This window comes from Emydura macquarii, unplaced genomic scaffold (assembly GCF_026122565.2).
Source record: "Emydura macquarii macquarii isolate MOO-44397 ecotype Brisbane River unplaced genomic scaffold, CSIRO-AGI_Emac_v2 contig_3328, whole genome shotgun sequence".
Lineage (NCBI taxonomy): Eukaryota > Metazoa > Chordata > Testudines > Chelidae > Emydura > Emydura macquarii.
The window spans coordinates 6,422,797-6,444,367 of NW_027133465.1; the positions used below are offsets into that span (position 1 = coordinate 6,422,797).

General features: G+C 53.2%; 1 long non-coding RNA gene across 1 annotated transcript in view; it reads left to right on the forward strand.

The window, feature by feature from the left end:
* The first annotated feature begins 349 nt into the window (after nt 1-349).
* LOC137143468 (uncharacterized) overlaps nt 350-21,571 on the forward strand; it is a 30,625-nt gene continuing 9,403 nt past the window's right edge. Inside the window, exon 1 of the long non-coding RNA XR_010917167.1 lies at nt 350-422. This is a non-coding gene — a long non-coding RNA (uncharacterized lncRNA). The remainder of the gene's footprint in view (nt 423-21,571) is intronic.

Consider the following 21,571-nt stretch of genomic DNA (forward strand, 5'->3'; position numbering starts at 1 on the left):
GCTGAGAATCAGCTGAACCTAAAGCCTGGAAGCTCCAACTGCAGCGATCGCGGGGCGGGGGGCGAGCGAGGGGCAGAATCCCCTCTCCACTCCTCCATACCCCGGCCGTCCCGCCCCACTTCCACCAGGAGGCGGCGCTGCAGAGCAAGCGGCTTTCTGCCGGGGCGCCTTGGAACGATCAAACGCCGAATATCGTGGGGGGGGGGGGGGAAGGGAGGTGCGGCCTTTTCGGCGTGACGTAATAAGGGAGGGGCGGGGCTTTCCGGTAGAATTGCTACTTTGTAGCCGGCCGGCCCCAGGCGCCTTCATTCATAAGAGCCGAACGCGGCGCCGGGCTCGGGTTCTGTCTCGCGGAGCCTAGGCGCGGGCTCGCGGGCGCTGCAGGTTGCACCTGATCGCCGGCTGCTGGGGAGACGCTTCAGGTAGGGAGCTGGGCGCGCTGTGTCCGTCCGTCCGTCCGTCTGTCTGTCTGTCCCGGGGTCCTGACGCGGGGGGGACTCGCCGTGCCCCAAGATCAGCCTGGCTGTAGGGTGGCGTGAGCCCAAGGCTCTGCTAACCCTCCCGCCCCTTCTTCCTGGGGCTCCGGGACTCTCTGGCTCCGGGCGGGCATGCTCTCCTCCGGCAGCGGGCGGCGTGGTCTTCGGGGGCTGGCTGGCGAGCGGGGGGCTGCGCTAGTCCTTGTGCCGAAGGAGGGCGAGCTTCAGCGGCTCTGCCCCGCTCCGGATCGCCCGGCGCTGGGACCAGCTGTGCGCGGCGAGCGGGAGACCGCGACCCGCAGGCAGCCCGAACTGCCCCGCGGGCACCTGGCGGCCGGGTCACTCTTGTTTACACACGCGCCGAGATCTGCCCGCGGCCGGCCGCTCTGGTTCCGGGATCGGCTGGTTCCGAGCGCCATAAAAGCCCAGCGGGGCTGTTGGGGGTTCGGGGGGGGCCTGTTGGTGCCGCGATCCTCCGTCCTGAACCCTCCGCTCCGCTCGCTGTGTGCGGCTCGGGGCGGTGGTGGGAAGCTGGGCGAGGCAGCGCGGAGTTTACAAACTGCCGCGGGCACGGCCCCCGTCTCTGCTGTGCGGCAGCTGCCGGTGACCGGCTCCTTCGGGCCCAGGCACGGCTGGTGAGTGACTGAGCAAAACCCCTGCAGGTGTTTTGTCGACGCAGCTGGAGTCCGGGGGACACCTCGCTCGGACGCAGAAACGCTGCCGTTAGCGATGCACAGCGTGTGTGTGCCCGGTGCGATTCCCTGGCAGGACGGGGAGGGAGTCTCCAGCCTCGGCAGTCTGGTTTATCCCCAGATCACGACCAGCCCCTGAGGTCTGGCGGTTCCCTGAGCACTGATCAGCACCGTTGCTTCTGCGTGGTTTGTTTCCTTGAACAAGGGAGGTCACCCAAAGACTGAAACAATGGTCAAGGAAACAGCTCTCGTGAGAGGCGGGGAGGACAGAACAGCTGGTTCCAGGCATTAGCTTGAACCCATCCTGCAAGGCCAGCCTCGAACTTGCAGTTGCCTGGTCTGCCCCTGGGCTGGGAAAGGCTCCCATGGCAGAGCAGACCCTGGCGGAGTAGCAGCTGCAGTCCAGTCTGCAGTCCTGCTTCGTTGGCCAGAGGCTGCAAGTCAGACCCGTCCATGCTGCAAAAACGACCGCCACTGACTGTCCCCCGGCTTCCTTTTCCTGCCTCAGAGCACTGCCTGACCCGCAAAAACCAAGTGGTCCTTAAAAGATGAACCACTCTGTTCAAAGGGATGTCGGCGGGCAGACTCCATGTGGCCGGGTTTCGAAAGAATGCCTAGCGCGACCCCGCTGCCCAAGTGTTTGCAGATCACAGGGTGGGCTGAGGCTCCGCGTGGAGAGGGACTTGATGACTTGTGTTCACATCCCTTCGCTGTCACCTGTGTCTTCCAAGGCTCGTAGCATTCTTTTAGCCAGAACTGTGGGTTTTTTTGGAAATAAGTGATCAGAAGGCTCAAACCATGTCAAGATGGGGCTATATCTCTTGCACCTTCTCCAGGGTAGGAAGACTCTTCCATGGGGAGAGAGAGAGTAGGCAAACCTGTTTCACAAATGACCAAAGGGCCCCTGTAGTCCTTATACCCAAGACTTGGACAACCCTCATCACCTTCAGCAGGGACCAGGAGGTTTGGCAATCATGTCGGTGTAATCCAGGGGTCAGCTTGGCGTGTGTCCCTCCCCTACCCCAATCCACAGAGGCTGCAAGTGTACTAAAGAGCCCTGCTCCCTACCGCTTGAGTTATAACGGCAGCTAGAGATTTGTGTCTTAGCTCTGGGGATCCCTGGTGTTGGCAAAGATGGCAGCAAGTGGAGAGCTATTTTGGTCTTCGCTCTTTCAATATTTCTGGTGTGTTGTACTAAGCAATCCTATTAATCCAGGGATTTCCAGTGATGAGAGAACTGTATATAACCCGGCTGAAGGTGTCCCCGTTGGGAGTCAAATCTTTAACTTCAGCAGCCTAGAGAAACCTAAATCCCTAAAGCTTACCGCTGTGTCACCGTGTGCGTCAAGATCGGTCTAAAAGCTGGTGATGCTGCAAGATAGATAGCTTTTTAAACGCAGGGTGTTCCTCTCCCTTTGGTTAGAACGCTGCATGAGTCCTGCCCCGCTGATCTGCACTCTGAGACGGTGTGCTTCGCCGCTTCTTGTGGGACATGTGCTACAAAGGGTCGGTGCTACTTTCATTTACACTTTTGTGTGCAGTGGAAGCATTGGATTGTGATGTGGCTGTGAAGGCTGAGGCCTGTGTCTTGGTGCAAGTGGGTGTTAACCCCTTTTCACCAGGCCGGAATTTGAAGCTGACTATTCAAAGCCCACAGCCTTGGGCCTTTGGGATGGTGGCTTAGCTGCTCTGCTCTTTGAAAAGTAATCTAATGCACCACTCATGGCCTGACTTCTAGCAGGAGAGCACCTAACGTAGGTAGGCTGCAGCAACCTTCTATTTTGTGTATGCATGTGCACGCTTTTCATGCAGAAACAAGGATAATCAGAAGATGGAATAAGATGGAAAAAGGGATTATTATGATCCTGCTCAACATCTCTCACCTCACAAATGGGGAGAAGCAAAGTGTGACCCAAGATCACCCAACAGGCCAGTGGCAGGGCTAGTAATAGAGTCCACGTCTCCTGAATCCCAGTCCAGTGCTCTATCCTGTAGGCCCCAGTGCCTCACTGGGCTGATTATACTTGGTATTTATATAGTGCTGTCATCAAAGCATTTATAATTGCTAATTACTCATAACATCCTGGTGATGTAGGTAATTAATCTTGCAGTTTTACAGAAGGGGTAATCGAGGCAGCATTCTGATTTGCCCGAGGCCACTGAGTGAGTCAGCGGCAGAGATGGGATTAGTGCCATGAGTTCCTGGCCCCCAAATTCTGGGAATTGGCTCAGCATCAGAAAAGCCACACTGGGTCAGACCAATGGTCCATCTAGCCTGGTATCCTGTCGTCCAACAGGGGCCAATGCCAGGTGCTTCAGAGGGAATGAACAGAACAGGTCATCATCAAGTGATCCATCCCGTCCTCCATGCCCAACCTCTGGCAAACGACAATCCTGCCTACCCTGGGTAACAGCCACTGATGAACCTATCCTCCATGAACTTATCTAGTTCTTTTTTGAGCCCTGTTATAGCCTTGGCCTTCGCAACCTCCTCTGGCAAGGAGTTCCAGGTGTCTGAAAGCACATGAGGTCTCTGACCTTGTGTTTTCCAGTATCCCTGAGGTCTGGGTTAGTTGCCTGTTACTGTATACTCTGCAGTAGTATCTTGTTTAATTAGCAGGCACCTGCACGCTGATCCTGTTGGGGTGTTTGCTTTTCCATTAGAAAAGGGGGCCGGGAAGGAAAATGCCGTCCGTGCAGCTTGCTGAAGTTCCAGCCTGTGCTGCTGAGAGCCAACATAGCCGGGAACTACATGTTCTGTGCCACAGCCGAGCAGTTCTGCTGTCGAAGGGAAATAAAGCTCCAGCGAGCGAGCATACTCGCTGGAGCTCTGTTAGCCTGTGGCATTAGCTCCCATGGGAGCTAATAAAGGCCCCATCCCTGCAGGGTTCAAGCTAGAGAATACCCTCTAGGGCACCGCTCATGGCAGAGGGGATGAATCAGAGCTGCAGGGAAGCCCGGCAGTGTGGATAGAATCCTAGACCATTAGGGTTGGAAGAGATCTCAGGTCATCTAGTCCAACCCCTGCTCAAAGCAGGACCAACCCCAACTAAATCATCCCGGCCAGGGCTTTGTCAGGCCAAGCCTTAAAAACCCCTAAGGATGGAGATTCCACCACCTCCCTAGGTAACCCATTCTAGTGCTTCACCACCTGCCTAGGGAAAAAGTTTTTCCTAATATCCAACCTAGACCTCCCCCCGCTACAACTTGAGACCATTGCTCCTTGTACGTAGCCTGTACATGGAGAGTTAATTGGGGTTCCTTATGTGCTGGCGCATTAGCCAGTGCACGACTGAACCCAGTGTTACTATGTACACACAACTTGCTCTCTGTTTTGTGAAAGGAAGACCACTGCATCCAACAGACCACTGGCGTGGACAGACCACTGGTTCAATCTGATATTCTCACTCCATTATAACCTCCTGTACCCATATCACTCTCTACGCATGGACCAGACTGGGCACTTGTTGTCACATCCCACCCTGTAGCCTGCATTTAGATGGATTCACGTCATGGGGTGAATACACTGAAACCAATTCTTGGCCACCCAGGACTCCACCTTTGCCACAGACCCCTAGAATTTCACTTGGGCCGTGGAACCAGGTGCTGGATCCTTCCTCCCCCCGCCCAAAAAAAGCACAGGTCTTGCTGCATCCATCTCAACCTGCCAAAACACCAAACGTGGGATGCATCACACTTATTCCCACAAGAGATTTAAAATTTAAAACACTGGGATTCCTTCCTTCAGTGTAAATATTGCTTTCTACAACCTCAGTCGTGATTCTTGATTTCTGATGTAAACTGTCAACAATAAAAGAGTGGGGAGGCAAGAGGGATCACCAAATTTGTGAGGATTAGTAGTTTTGGGCCTGAAACAAAGGATAGCTGAAAGTTATATCCTCTAGCCTGAACTGAAGGGAGACTCTCTGATGGCAGTATAGGATCTGTGACACGCAGTAGAGCAGTTCTGAGTCTGTCCAGTGGAGGGCAGTGCTGCACACGAGCACTCTCCAGTTCACTACAGTATTCAATGCTACAATCACATCCCTCAAACCTGTAGGGGGCGCTTGCAGAGGCCAGGAGACGGACTGATGGTCCTTCTAAAAATAACTGCATCTTCGAATCGAGATGCCGCGTTTAGCTGTCACTTGTCTTCCACACAGATTGTAAACTCCTTAGGCAGGGACCGTTTATACAGCAGCTAGCACAACCGGGCACAAAATGCGGAGCAAGACTCCATGACCAGGACTCGTAAATGCTATGATAATCCAAATAAAAGGTGCAATTAACTCCCTTGTCTGTCCCAGTGATGCACGACTGGAGAACTCAGAAGCTTGGTGTACTGTTGAGTCAGGAACAATAACTACTTCCCAGCCTAGGGGAGTAACTTTGCAGGTAGTTCTCTTTTAACAGAACTTCGTAACTCCTCAGCCCTCACGGGATTGCAACGCCCTCTTACCTTCTCTGCGTGGGGATCTGCATTGCAGTAGCAGCTGTCTGCTGCCGGCTTCCAAAACCGCCCTGTCAGTAATGTGCTTTTCACTGTCGCTGTCCTTTAATCCTCCTGCGTTTAACTCAGCAAGTTTAGCGTGATCCTGCTAGTGTGTCGGCCTGTGACAGCCCAGGGAGATGGGTGCGGTGGGACTAATAGAGGCCGACCAGTTGCCTTTGGCTGGATAGGCTGTGGCAGACACCCCTAGTTTCTCAGGCTGTGAATTTTAGCACAGGTGGTTTCTATACTCATCAGATCTTAGAAACCAAATCCTCAAGGGACGGCTGGGGGGGGTCTGGGGATTTCTGCATGAAATGAGGGAAACGGAAGCAGAGGGGCTGCATACCAGGGAACTTAAAACTAATCCAGCAACGGTGGGCAGCAAACAGCTCTGGTACAGACTGCCTGAGCGACTTGGCTTGACCTCGGCCAATCCGGGAGTGGGCTGCCTTGGTTTCCTGTATAAACACCACTTTGAATTGAATGTGGTGGGAGGTGGCCAAGACTCTGAGGTTGGTGGGGGGCATTTCAGGCCTATTTGGGGGTTCAGAGGCTACACGATGGAGCCTTGAGGATCCTGACGGGGGGGTTGATGTTTGTAATAGTGGGAGGGGACCAGGGTGGAAGATGGTAATGATGCTGTCTAGTTTCTCCCCTCTCCTCTTTCCCACACTTATGCACTGTCATGAGTTGTCCGAGCTTGTTTGGCGCGAGCAGCCTCTGGGTGCTGCTCTTGTAGGTCGCGACCCCTGTGCTGTAAAATACTGCTTTAAACTGCAGCAAACGTTCCTGCAGACGTCCCTCCCAGCCCTGCTAGTAAACCCAAACCTACGGGCTGAGAAACCCCAGCTTGCTGTGCAAAGGTAGGCTAGCCACTGAAGACATTTGGGTGGCTGAATCTTTGCTTTGCTCCCCTCCCATGTTGCGTGGGTGACAGCGTGCTGACTCCAGGGCAGACTCCTCCCCCCCCCCCCCCGGCCCCCCCATCCTCCCCCTGCAGAAAAATCCGCCAAGCAGCTGGGGCTAATCAGCAGGAGAATGTATCGTCTATCGCATGCATGCCAGAAAAGAGAATTGGGGTCCTCCCATCTAAACATGGTCAAATGTGTGTCTCCCCCACCCCCTCCTTTGCAAGAGGTGGAAGATGAATCACTCTGCATTTCAGAAGCTTTTTCTCCCTCCTCCTGCCAAGTTCACGCTGCTCCAGTTCTACTAGTTTGCAGTTTATTTAGACATGGAAATTGTAATCTGTCCACATTCTGCGTGTGAGTTTGTTTTGTCTGTCTCTCTATTTTTGGCACCTGCAGTTTTGTTTGGCTTTTTTTTTTCCCCCCTTCCTTTGGCGGTAATGTGCTCTCATGATTAGAGTAGGGGATTTGAGCAGGGACGCTTGGGTTTGATTACCGGATCCGCCCCCGACTCGTTGTGTGACTTTTTGTGCCACTTGCTTCTGGGTGGATTATCCAAGTTGCTGAGCGCTTGAAGCCAATGGGAATGGCACTTTTGTAAATAAGCCACTTGCTTCTCCTTGCATCCAGCTTTAACATCCCAGCAGGAAGAGCGGCTGCTCTCCCCTTCCTTTTGTGTTGAGAGACTTAATGACTGGTTGAGATCTCTGGTCCTCTGACAGAAAAACCTAGGCATGGACCAAGTATTAGCAAAAGATTGCAGGGTTGGATAGACTTCATGGTGATATTCTCCCGTAGAATCTGCTGCTAAGGTCAGTCAGTCCACTGCTCTCTAAACACATCATCGCCTTTCTTCCATGCCTTGCCCTGGGCAGGACCACTAGAAAACCAAGGCCATTCATGAAATTATTTCTCCCCCCATCACCCCACCTCCTCCATTCATACACAGCACTTCCTGGGGAAACTGGCCCAGGTTCTCACCTGGTGTAAATCAGTGTAGTTTCACTGCTGTCGATGGAGTTACACCCTTACGCCAGCGGAGGATCTGGCCCTGTGACTAATTAACTGTGATTGCTCATGGTGCCCGAACTTGAAAGTGACCCCGTCACTCGTCATGTGCTGTCAAATGAGGCTCTGTTTGGACAAAACACCTGCGGGAACGGAGGATCCCCCCTGGGTCGCGGGGGGCTTTGGCATCTAGCGGCGAAGTTGACTGAACAAGAATCAAGCTGGGAACGTGCATGCTAGATGCCAGCTTTACTGAGTCCATGTCGCATTTGGGGCCCAACCCTGGTGTATGTAGGCTGAGGATCCCCCACCGTGGCCTTTAGCCACCAGTTGTTGCAGCAGGCATCCGCCAAGGTCTGGCCCAGCAGTCAACATCTGCACATCTCTATTCAGATCAGAACGCTATGTGGAGTGTACGGGAGGCGCTCCTGACAGGGCAGGGACTGTCCTTTCAGTGCTCTCCTCAATCAGAGTTGACATCATCAGAGAAGGATATGGGCTTGCAATCATCCCCAGCCTGGAGCTTTTTAAATATCCCTTTATCGTGTCTTGGACAAGAGATGGCTGGCAACGGGGTCTGGCTGGCATTGTTCTGGACACACAGACACCGGCGGTTCCTCTTCTAACCTTGCCAACCAGGGGAACCCTGTAATGTTTTCAGCCTGATGATGCGCTCTGTACTCTCCGCTCGGAGTAACTCTGCTGAAATCAATGGAGTTCCTCTAGATTCCCTGAGCAATTAGGGTTGAGCCCCCTGTCAAGATATCACATGAGCTCGGGAAAGTGTGGCGGAACGGTCCCTAGTGGGTGGTCATCCTCCCCAGCTGCCTGAAGGAAGTGGAGGAAGACATAACATTGAGGATGCTTCTGTTCCAGGGAAAGCTGCCATGTCTCGGCATGGAGCGGGGTCCAGACACACACGTCAGAGGCGGGGAGATGTCCTATGATTACCCCAGCAGCTGTTTGGAAGCTGATCTAGGCAACAACGAGGATGCACACGTGTGGACGGAGCTCTCTGGCTTCAATGACGTTCCATGCAGGCACAGAGGAACAAATTTGCAAGCATCATTAGTTGCCTCTGTCTTAAGTAGCTTAGGCCCGAAGCTTAGTTTGTTTTTTGTGTGTCTGCTCCTGAGGAGGAGGAGAAATGTGCTCAAAGAGAATAATATATGCAGTGCTGCTAATCTGCAAAGTACCCGCTGAGCATTGATCACGGCTTCCCCCTCCTTTCTCCAAACAATTGTGCTATTGCCAGCAGCCTCCCTCTACTGAAGGGGAAGCTGGCCAGATATCTTGCGTCTCCCTGTGGACCATGAAGCGAGTTGGTGGCAGAGGAAGGGAATGGGCTCAGACGGTGCCTCTTTTTAGATCACAGTGAAAACGGGGGTTGGTTTATCTGCTAGTAGCACCTTGGAATCCCACTCAAGGAGCGGGGCTCCCTTGGGCGAGGCGCCGTTCAGCCCAGTGACAAGACAGCTTGCATCTCCGGACGCACCTGGTCTTGGAGTCAGACCGGTTGTCTTTTGAATTTGGAACGTTTCTCCCTTCTGGACTGGAAACCCAAACCCGACAGCCTTCGGGATGGGGATTTGCATGGTGCAGGCAAGACACCAGATCTGTAAATCTCTTCTCACACGCTTGGGGATCTGGCTCGGGAGTTCCAAAAACAAAGGCCCTCTATCTTTGGAGCTGAAGGAGGACCATGTTAGCTGTCAGTAGGAGTAGGGCTTGCGTCTCTTGGTCAGCTGCTATTGCACACGTGTACACACACAACAAGGCTATTTGCACTTGTATTAGTGCATGCAGGTATGTGCACAGAGCATCAGCCAGGCTGAGTGAGCTGTAACAAGTAAACTAAGGATGCTGGGTAAAGTTCGTAGCTCTCATGATTGAGGGTATCACTTGGGTGAGAAATGGGTCTTGTCTGGTGTGTGTATCCCTTTAAATTTGTTCATCTCTGCATCTCTTTCCCCCCCAGTCTCTCTCTTGTAAGTCCTCCAGCTGCCTCCCACAGCGTAGCATCTTGTGACACGCTGTCACGGAGTGTCACAGGGGATGACTTGCGTTGTCCTAATGTTTCGTCTGGGTGGGGGAGGCTGCCTCCGAGTTCATTCCTGATGGAGAAGCCTCGTGGTTGCTTCATTGTTCATGCAGCGCTCTGTTTCGCCTCCCATGGATTTCTATAATAACCCTTTTCATTCTGCGGGGTCTGGCAGCCAGCCATGACACTCGGATCCCAGGTCCCGGTTTTATTTGCTGGGTGCTGAGCTGCTCTTGTGTAGCAACAACCCAGAGATGTTGCCCTTTCCAACGCTTCGAACTGGCCAGTCGCCAAAGAGCCCTGAAAGGAGGCTGTCTCTTGCTGAGAGTCCCTCTCATTTACAGGGGACTTGTGAAGAGGGGGTGTGGAAATGAGGTGGTGCGTTCTTTTTGCTCCTTTGTTGTGCACAAACAGGATCTGAAAAGCTCTTTGTATGTAATCCTCCTGCCTGCTTTTTGCCTTTAGAAATTCCGGTCTTATCTGTCCCACTTTGCATAAAGACTCTCTCTGGACCAGCAGGATTGTGACACCAGCACCAAGGGAGTGAATTAAACAGGTGCATCCCTTTCTTCTCCATGGCTCTTTTCAAATGCCCTGTGTGCACTCTTCTTGTTCTGAGATGTAACGCCCTTGCAAGACCCCTTCCAGTCCTACTAGGCTACCAGCCTTGCCCTTCCAGCAGAGAGCTCCCACTCTAGTCCTCCAGGGAAAACCAAGTCTGAGGTTTAATACTGAGGTTTCTAAGACAGCAAAAAAAACCTGTTCAGACAGATCTTTCAGGCTTTCTCTATCAATCATCTAAAATGCTGGGAAAAGTGTGTGTGTGTGTGGGGGGGGGTGGTACTTTTAAAGGAATGCTGCGAAAAAAACCTATTGAAGAAAATCTTCCCCTGTATTTACCAATAACACACTGTGCATTGCAGCTTACTTTCAGATGAAGCTATGCAGCTCTCTAGATGTCGCTTAGCTAGGAGTGATACTAGACTTCTCAGTTTCACACTGGGTAAATGTCATGCCCTGGCAAGGTGATGCGATTACTGCAAGGGTGTGTATAAAACCTGGCCCTCCAATTTTTATTTTATTTTCTTGGTTGGAAGAGGTTTGGGTTTTTTGTTTGTTCTGGGTTTGTACAGCACCTAGCACAATGGGGCCCTAGTCCATGACCAGGGCTCCTAGGGGCTACAGTAATACAAATAATTAACATCTAGGTGTTGTAAAATCAGTTTCTTTTCCCAAAACAAAACAAAACTGAAACACAGTGCCTAAAACTACTCGCCTGTCCCTCTGCAAACCTGCTGGAGGAGACTGGTCTTTGTGCGCATCTGTTTACGTATCAGCTGCTCTTCTGTATTGTAACAAAGATGCTTCAGAAAACCAGGGCTGCAAACAATTAAGGGGCCTGCAAGAGTGACGGACAAACAAAAGAAGGATCATCCTGGCAAAGAGCCAAGCGATGGCGTTGTTGTTCTGCAGCAACCCAAGTAAAGGTCCATGCAGCCAAGGACAGTTGGCAGCTACCGACCAGTGTCTGAGATTGTGTTGGGGGCTCCGGTTATTCCAGCTTTCTCCTTGCACACGACTAAGAACTAGGCTGTGCAGACGGCTGGATCGCTGCATAAAACCCACGTTGGCAGCCAGTTTGTTGATGTCACAGGCAGGGAATTGAGCGGAGAACTAGAGGCACGCTTGTTTGACCTCAAAATGGTGCAAACAGTGCATCTGCCCCTCAAACACACACACGCTCTGCCCACCGAAGGAGGGCTACTCGGCAGCTAGCGATGCTCGGAACGGTACCTGCGCTACCATGGCTTGCTCTTCTCCCCACCTTCTCAAATGACTTCCAAGCCCTGTCTGCTGCCCTGTACGTATGTGGCGGATGAACTCTGTAGGCTCCGTTCTGCTGGGCGTTCTCATCGGAGAGGCGGCCCTGCAGACTGCTGCGCCCGCCCAATGGAGAGGGCGGCAGAAGCGGCAGCAGCTCAAGCATCTCCCGCCGTGCACAAATCCTAATCCGGATGAGTCACCTCTGAGAGAGGCAGGTCTGATCCAAGCTCTGTGGTCTCTCGGCGGGGACCGCCACGCGTGATGGCTGATACCTGTCCTCTTGGAACCGGACTGAGACCCAACAACACCCTGTAGTGGCTTCACGCAGCCACTAACCCGGACCAGACTTGAACTGGTGCCAGTGTTAAGGGCTGCCCTAGCAGTCCCAGACTCCTTAAACTAGGGCTTGGGAGAAGTCCTGCAAACTGACAGCCGGGCAGCCCTTCCTGGGCACCCCCAGCCCTGCTCCTTTAGCTGAACGCATCTCGGCCTCTCCTGTAACCTCCTAGCTTTGGCCAGGAGTGTAAAAGCCAGGGCAGCATTAGCCTTTGGGAGGACAAAGGCGGCTGAGAAATGGTTTACTGCAAACTCCTTGGAGAATCAGCGTGTTCCAGTGCCCTGGATCGGGCGCGAGAGATCTGGCTGATTCTGACTCTGCCACTGCCCTGCTGGGTGGCCTTGGGTAAATCCTTTCCCCTCTGTTTTCTCGCCAACCCTTTGTCTTGTCTCTTTGGATTGTGAGCTCTTTGGGGCAGGGACTGTCTGTTACGATGTACAGTGCCTAGCACAATGGGGCACCTCTGTGTGGTTGTACCGAACGTGCTATTCGTTCAGGCTCTGCTTCAGTAATCCTCAATGTGAGTCCAGCCTTGCACTGGTCTGTCCAGCTAACGCCAGGCAGCAGACTCGCTGTCTGCTCGATGCACAGAGGGGGTCCCGCTTTACTATGGGGACTCCCTCTAACCTTCGGTCGGTGACTTCACTTCCATCTTGCCCTGTCCTAGCTTCCTGCTGATGTCAGAGCAGACTTTTATGTGAAGCCTGGTAAATTTCCTCTTCCTCTTCTTGGTTCCTTCACTGCCAGGTGGTGTTTACATTTTTATTTTAAGATTCTGTGATCTACCCAGTGATGAGAAGTAAGGACAGAGCCGGGTTAGCTGCTGATAGAACAGGGCTGGGTTTGTTTGTTTGTTTGTTTTTTCCTTTGTCTGGTGTAAGGGGTGAGGAGGAGCTGCAGGTGGAGTGAGCATAACCTAGCAGACAGGGCACAGGACTAGGCCTTGGGAGATCTGGGTTCTGTTCCCAGCCCTGCTGCTGCGTTGCTGGGTGACCTTAGGCAAGACATGTATCTATGTGCCTCAGTTTCCCCACGTGTACAATCACAATATTAACCTTTGTAAAGTGCTTTGAGATCTGTTGCTGAAACGTGCTGTAGAAGAGCTAGGTGTTATTAGCATTTACATGGAGGAGATTTCCATCACTCAGGAAAGCATTCATAAATAATAGGTATCCGTGTATGTTACAAATATTATCCAGTATCCCTAACTGACAAATGGGAAACTGAGGCAGAGAAGCTAGATGGCTTGCTCCGGGCCATAGAGGGAGCTAGGATTGGAACACAGACCCCCCAGCTCCCAGTCCAGACCCCTGGATCACTGACCGCTTTTTTGGTGCTCTTTTATTAGCTGAAGCTTGATGTGAAGTTTTTAGAGTTAATTTATCTCATCAGAGCCATCCTCTCCCCCCTGACGCAGGCATCCTCTCCCCCACCCCCCCCTCCCTCCACAGGCTGCGTGTGGTGGTGTTCTGAATGCCCTGGGAAACTTGTATTCAGGGCCAACAATTACAATGGACACAACAGGCTTCGCTGGGACCCTGGGTCTGTGAGCCGAATTCTCTGAGCTGTGCAATTCCATTTCAGTGAGGTCAGACCCCCTCGACCCCCCATGCACCAGGTCTCTCCATCTCCCTGTAATGGTGGCAAAAGCGAGAGGAGAAGCCTCAGGCAGCATGATCCCTGACCACACGCCCCCGGCTTTGAGAAGAAGTCACTCTGAAGGAGCAGGGGGACAGAATAACTGCAGCTGCTGTCTAGCCTGTGTCCCTTGTCCGGCCAGTAATGCTGAAAGCTACAGGTGAAAGCAAGCAGGTCTCGCTACCCCTAACCTGCAGAGGGGGAGTGAGGGAAGAACCCCTGACTAAAGGGGCTACTTCAATTCAGTTCACCCTAGTTTTGCCGGGGTTTTAATGAAACTGAGTCCCTGGCACTTAAGACTTGTCTGTTCAGCCATTTCCAGCCCGCCAGCACGGGCGCTGCATGGTGGTGGCGGTGGATGAAAAGCCTCTTCAGTTTAATTGCATCCATCCCAATGCTTCCCTCCGATTCAACACTGGTGCCATGATGCGCTGTTGGACCACACTGCAGCCGGAGGTGGCAGAGGCAGGGAGGTCTGTGTGAGAGAGAGGAAAGGCCTGTGTCTGGAAAGAGAAGCCATTGCTTCCTAGCCAACTGCAGGGTTGTGGGCTAGATTCTCCCCTCCCTCCTGCTGGTGTAAATCAAGCATGGGTGTAGAGGAATCCGTGGCGTTACACCCATGCAGTGGTCCGTCGCTGGAGTGCCCCACGGCTCCTTGACTCTCCCGCTGTTCCGTAGGCAGCTTCACAGCTGCGGATTGCAGAAGCCGTTCAGGAGGATCCAGCAGGACCCAGAGGCTGTGGATCCATTGGCGCTACACCCCTGGGAAGCACAGGCACGGTCCCCACCGTCCATTTCCAGCTCCACCACCTGCCCCCCTCCCTTCGGTTCGGTCTGTTGGTTTGCTCTCATCTGGCCCCAAACCTCAGGCAGGCGCTGAGAGAGCCAAGAAACGGCACCCACTGGGTTTGGTGATGTGGGGCTGTTGATCTGAGCGATGCTGGGCTCTAGCATGGCCTCCTCTCCTGCTGGGCAGGACCATCCCACACCACAGAGTCAGCCTGTTGGGTTTCAAGGGGGTGAGTTCAGCTGGCAATGGACTGACTGGCACAGAGCAGTGCCTGCCAACTCCAGCCCTTTCTCATCCAGAGGCTCCTTGTCCAGACACCCCTTCTGATGAGCCAAGGTCAGGGGCATCCACTGCCTCTGAAGAAAGAGCTGCTGACTGGGAGGCTCCGAATGGCTCTTGCTTGTCTTGCACCGGTCCATCCACCGCCTCGGGAACCTCTGCGTGCTGAGCAGAACTGGAAAGGCTATCTCTGGACGTAAGGTCGGCCTGCCTGTCTGTCTGTCTTCACTGCAGAATTAGCCCAGGCTCTTACCTGGCTGATGCCCCGACCCCTTCCTGTCCACACACACAACCCTCTCCCCTGAGTTTGGTGCTTTTGACCCCGGGTTAGAGCCAAAGTTCTGCTTTTAATGGGGCTGGTAACCCACCCATTTTGCAGTGAGGGTGCAGGCTTCATCCCTGAAGTGCTAATGGTCCTCCAGTGCCTTCCCACAATTCCCCCTGTGTGTCCAGAAGGACAGACAAGTTCTGTCGTGATTCATTGGGAAAGAACCCTAGAGCGGCTCAGCTTACGGCAGCCCAGTGCGCCATGGGACGTGCCTCCTAGAAGTCCTGGCGGTAGCCAGCAACTCAAGCAGGGCGTTGCACTGTTTGCTCACATGCAGGATAAAATAATCCAGCCGGGGGCTAATTCTGCAGTGAAGACGCCCTGAGGCAGAGCAAAGATTGACCCTAGGGCTCCCTCACCCCAGCGGAATCCCTGGGCTGCTGGCTATCTTGGCAGGTGTGATGCCCGTGCGTGCTGCCGATTTATATTTCCAAATTCTTCCCCAAAGCGACTTGTCGTTGTCTGGCCAGCCCTGACCCTGCTGACTATTCCCTCCCTTTGTGCTTACGGGGTAGATGCCTCCTGAAATGCCGTTCAACTCTTCCAGCCCTACGTTCCCCTTAGCAACAGCTTCCTCTTTCCCTTGAGCGGTGCCTGCCGTGCAAGAACAGGGCTGTTGCTCGCCATGAAATCTTCATGGAAACGCTCCGCACATGTTCCTTTTTTAAATGGCTCACCTGATTTTTATGGGCTGTATTTTCCATGATGCTGGCCAGCTAGCTTACAAAGGGCATGTTTACACTGAGCACTTCGTACGGGGGCGTGTGAATACGTACACTACATGGCCTGCTAGCATGCGTATAACTAGTGATGGAGATGGTGAGGCATTGCTTAGGTGAATGAAGATGTCCCTGAACCTTTTGTACAGGACTGAATTTCCATCCCCCCTCTGCAGCCTTGGGTACGTCACACGCCCTCTGCCTCAGTTCCACGATCTGTCAGGCACAGGTGTTGTGGGGACTACGCTGTCACTTGTAAGACACTTTGAGATCCACTCACTTTGAGATCCTCTGACAGAAGGGGCTATAGAAGCACCTTCCATTAGCTGATTTAGCTGGACCCGTCTAACAGGCGGCAGTGCTATTCTGGGACACCCAGAGACTCTCTGCTGAAAGGAGATGCAGCCTTGATGCTCATATCAATGTGGCCAGCTCCAGCTGTCCAAAAATCATGAGTCAGGCTCTCAAAATATCATGGGATGGGGAGACTTGAAAGCTTTTATTTTTGAGCCAAACGGCTTTTGGCTCTTTATTGGCCATTTTGGCATTTCAGCCGTTAAGGGTCATGGTTTTAAGCTCTCCTCTGCAACCTTGAGTGCTAGAAGCTTGCCTTAAAAAAAGAAGAAATGAAAGCAGAGAGCTTCACCAATTCCCCTGACTCCAGGAGCTGGGGCTATCAGGGAAAAACACCAGCCGCTGCCAAATGGAGGGGTAAGACAGACACAAAGTGATTTGCCCATGGTCGTTCTGTGAGTCCACTTCACAGCCAGTGACCCAGGGATTTCCAGCTCCTGCTCCAAGCACTGGGCCGCTGCGATTCCTTGCCCCGTGGGTAGGGGGCGTGCCCATCAACAAACTGATCAGATGCCCCCCCTCCGTTGTAACAGCTCCCAACGTGCAGCCACATGCCTCAGGGACAAGTGGGCTGCGTGCGGACTGCAGTGTGTGGCTACGTCATGCCCGTGGAAGACTCTGTCGGCAGGGGATGGACCATCACAGTGAAGACAGGAGAGGAGCTGCTTCGGGGTGTAGAGAGTGGTGTAGGATACCCACCCTGCTGCCTATTGATCTAGTAAATGGAGATGACCAGTGTTGCTGTCTCCTAGCTCCTTGCTAGGATTTCTCCATCAAACGGCTTTACAAAATTAGCCCTGGAGTAAGCCATTTGTGCAGTATCTCTGCAGGGAACGTGTCTAGGGCTGGCTTACAGCAGGGACCTCCAATAACCTGTCTCGCCCATCCTCTGAGCACCGCCCCGCACTAATGAAATGACCCTTGCAAAGCCTCTGGGAGGCAGGGCGGTGGCGTTATTCCCATTTTACAGACGGGAGTTGGGAACTGAGGCACAGAAAGTAAAAGGCGTCGGCCCAAAGCCACACCCAGTCTGCCGGAGTTGGGAATCGAACCCTGCTCACCGAAACGCCAGGCTGGTGTGTTAGCCACTAGGCCGGCTCTCCTCCCTCAGCGGAGTTTGTCTCTGTGCCAGGTGTGATGTAAGAGCAGCCGCATCAGGGTGATGCATCCGTGGCCCTAGAACGGGAGCCTGACCTGGAGACAATGGCGCAGAAGCGTTCCCTTCACTTGGGTGCCCGCAATCCGATTTGCTCACACAGCCTCTTGAATCCTCATCCGGGAGAGGGACCTGCCGCCGGAGCCCCGCTGCTAACCCAGCCGCTGAGGCACAAGGCGGGGTGGAAGGCGGCTGGCTGGGAGTGGCTGCGTGGGCAGGGTGGGGACGGCGAAACGAGCGGCGCTGACTCAGGGTAGCTCAGCGAGCGGAGTGGGCTGGTGCGGGCTGACTCCATAGAATCGGTCTTTTCATCCCCGCCGCGTTTTAACGAGCTGCGAGGTGGGCTGGGTGACGGCTCCTGGGTGCTAATCAGCAGCCGCTCCTATTGACACAGTGCCATGGTGGTGCATGGCCCTGGGGAGACACTGAAATGAGGGGGGTCCTGGCTTCAAGTCTGTTACACACGGCCCAGCAAGGGTTGAGACTCCGAGTGGGAGGAGACAGTATAAAGGAGGCAGCGTGGCCTAGTGCCTACAGCACTGGGCTGGGGGTTGAGACCTGCTTTCTGTACCCAATTCTGCTACGGCCTCTGGGCAAGTCCCTTCCTCTGTCTGAGCCTCTGTCTGTCTGTCCCCTCCTGCCCTTTGTCTTTCTATTTAGACTGAAAGCTCTCCATGGCTCTCGCTATGCGTATGTACAGTGCCTGGCACGGCAGGGCTCTGGTCTCCGTTAAGAACTGTAATGCAAATCAGAGAGCGTTAAAGGGTTAACAGATACCAGCATATGGGGGTGAGCTGGGGCCTTTGGCCCTGATGCTGATCTCTCCCTGGTCCTACACTGAGAGGCGTAAGTGACAGCAGGGACTGGCCCAGCGGGAGCCTTGGGGAAAGTGTGACGGTGATGGATGGCTGTACCTGGGGCTCTGCAGATGGAGGATGTGATCCTATAATTGAAGCTTCGCCCATGGCAGACAGGAGCTGCAGCAGAGCTGTGCCTGGCTGGGGGCTGGGCTGCCCGGTGATTTTAAACACACCTCTCTTTTTGACCTAGCTCCTCACACAAACCACTGATTGCTGCTTTCCTGCCTGAGCTCTCAGTGCTGTATTCCAGGGAGGAGGAGGGTGTGCTGCATTGGTTGCATTCCAGAAAATCTTTCCACTCCCCCTGATAGCGAGCAGGTGGAGCTGGGTCCTGGCTGGATGACACAGCTCATAGCTGTGAATCCGATTCCCTAGGTTGTGCTGGTCCAGATGCTTTGTTGGTATCTTGGTTTGAGTTGCATGTATTTGGAGAAGTGCGGGGGCCTGGCCACTGCTACCAAGCTGCCAGGAGTTAATACACACATCCGATGGTCTAGGAAGTGGCTGGTGCCTGCTAGGAATTAGTTGATGCTGATGCTATGTATGTTTATACAGATGCTGGCAGCTGAGCCTGGATTTTGCTCATGCCTTTCCCGCCCCAGCAGCATTCCAGGGCAGTGTGGCATCTGAACGTCCTCTCAGGACAGGCATTTGTGGTAGCTGGCAGCAACTCTGCAAATTGCATGCCTCATAATTCTCTGGGTGTCTGCAAGTGACTGATTAGTGCAATTAATCTGGGATAATTTACTGCAACTAGCACTCGGGGAGGGAGGGGCATTTAAACAACCAGCGCCTCTTTGTGGGAATGAGACTTGATCTGAGCACACAGCTGGGAGCCAGGAATTCCCAAGGTGTGATCCCAGATCTGACTCCCCCAGTGACCTTGAGCAAATTGCTTCACCTCTTTGCCTCAGTGTCCCCATTGGAGGCTGTCTGTAATACTGACCTCCCAGGGGTGTTCAGAGCTTTGAGATGTCTATACGTTTCCCGGCATCTAGAAAACCAGTTTAAACCATGAAGTTTGCACACATCCTCCCAGCTGCTCCGATTCTGTTACGATCGGTACCTTGCAGTGGGAAGCCGTAGCACTAGTAATCGTGACCAGGAAGCGTCTGCAAATCATCCCAGCAGGGAACTATACCTGGGGGGGGGGGTAGATAAAAGCTTGGGATTCTGGCTGGCTCCAGGAGTTGAAGTGAGGGTGACAGCCGTGCTGTGGGGAGTGTCATGCAGATGGAGAGGGAGGGTTTCTGGGCCCTGGCAGCTGGGGCAGACTGAGCCTCAGGGATCGATCCAGCTCTGCTCTGATCCCCTCCATTCTACCCGGAAACCCCAACTGGTGCTACACACACACTCTGCCTTTGCTCCCTGTCCAAGCCCCGGCAGCAGAGGAGAAGGGGGAGGCAGCAGGCAGCGTGAGGCTGTGGGCTTGTGGGCAAGGCAAATGTTCTGGGATAAGCAGTGCTGCCAGCTGTTAGCAAGTGAGAAGGGGAGAGGTTGGTACTAGCCCATGCAAGCCTGCAGTGTGGTTTGAGACCTCCGCGGACACCTTGTGTAGCCATCATGTGGTGCGGGGCAGCCCTCCATGATCGGGGGGTCTAGATCAGTGAATCCACCTGCTGCCCAGTCTGCTGGAAGACCCCTGCTGCCGACGGAGGAGGAGTGATTTGACCAATCACAGCTGGCTAGAGAGCGTGGGGGACATGGCTCTCATGGTGTGGGGCTTGTGTCACCGCTGGTCCTATAAGCTGCCTTTAAAATGCTTTACTGCTGTAGCTTGCTGGCTGGATGCTCCAGCCAGGATACAAGCATTGCACTGAGCGTGACTTCCTTACCAGTCCACCTGCCAGCATGGCGACTGACCACCCCTCTGGTCTGGATCTCCCATGAAGTCCAGAGTGCTTGGTTCCTTTGTCTTCTAAGAGGAAAGATCCCTTGAAGTTCTCCCCCCACCCTCCCACCCCGCCCTGTTTTTTTTCTAGGCCAGTCTGCTTTTGAAATGTGCCCTGAGGAAAGGTGCCAGGGAGTCTGATGAAGGTTCCGTGCTGGTTACTTTCCCGCTGATGCTTTCTGTGCTGCAAATCGATCTGTCCCTGCAGCCTCCGCTACGCCAGTGACTGGCCCCTTGACTCTGACCGCCAATTATCTGTGATTGCACCTAGAAGAAGGCACCAGTCTTTCCTTTGCCTGGAGAACGCCTGCTTACCCCCGTTCCCCAGGCTTGTCTGGTTCAAACATGGCTTAGTCCCATATTTTCTTCATATTTGTTCGGTCCTTTGTGCGTTTAGCATACACACACCACACAGGAATACTAATGATGCTCAGCAGGTTATTGATTTTCCAATGATACCTTGCAGGACACCTAGTAGATACAGATAATCTAATTGGAATAAAGTGGGTACGCTGGATGGGTCAGGCCAGCTGAAACTAACCACCTGACACCAGTGAGCTCCTTGTCCTCTGGCATTGGGACGCTCTTAGCAGCACAACTGCCGTAAAGGGATCAGCAGATTGTAGCCCTGTCGGTCCCAGGATGTTAGAGGGAGGAGCTGGGCGAGGTCATCTCTTTCTTTGGACCAACTTCTGTTGGTGAGAGAGAGACACTTCTGAGCTTACACAGAGCTCTGCTTCAGGTCTGGGAAATGTCCTCCCTGTCCAGTGAATTTAAAGGGAATCAGAACTGCGGAACAAAGCTACCTACTTCACCAGCCTGTCTCTTTTCTCTTTTTTCCCGTGTTGCTTGCATTATGTTCTGAAATGAGATGTGTCCTGCTGTCTGGGACAAGAACACCCTCCCCTGTCTCCTTCGGCAAACTCCAAGCTGTCCTGTGGACACCGCCGGTATCCCTTGCCCAGCTATTAACAAAATCAGTGATGCTTCCCTACTTCTGCCTCTCAGAAGAGAGCCTGTCTTCTTAGATCTCGGTATCTTGATTGATTGGATGAAAAACTGCAACCTTCTGGGCTCCCCTAAAACGTAGCACCGCAGCCTTAAACGTGTAGCCCCAGAAATCTATAGAGAACACAGTTCTGTGTGCACACTTCTTTATCATAAGAGGCCACCTTGCCCGTCCTCTGCCAGTTCCCTACAGTCCAGTCTTCAGAGTTCTGTCAAGTGCTGATCCAAGGCTCAGGTTTCTGAAAGTGTTGAAGGGAATCTGCCTTAGACTCTTCCCAGCAGTTGTTGGAGAGTGCTGGACAAATTCCCTGATAGGGACACTCACATTTTTCCTTTCCTCATCTTCCTCACCTTAAGCAGTGTTGCCAACTCTCATGATTTGTCATCAATCTCCTGATAATTGTTTTCCTTAAAGCCCCAGCTCCTGGAGTCAAGTGGATACGTTATTTCAGCCTTTTTTTCTTAAAGAAAAAGTAAGCTTCTAGCCCTTGTGGCTGTGGAGAAAGCTTCAAAATGTGACGACCCCCCCCCCCCCCACATGCATCCTAAAGTCTCAAAAAGGCAAATAACACCAAATCTATTTATTTTTACATAATCTCATGATACGAAAGCCAATCTCATGATTTGTGCTGAGCCTGACTTATGATTTTTTGAGCATTTTGGAGTTGGCAGTACTGATTCCATATTGTCTTTGGGCTGACTCCTGTGCTGTTGTACTGACTGGTTCGTTTAGAAAGCTCTGAGGTGGATGTCTCAATGCCTCACCCTAC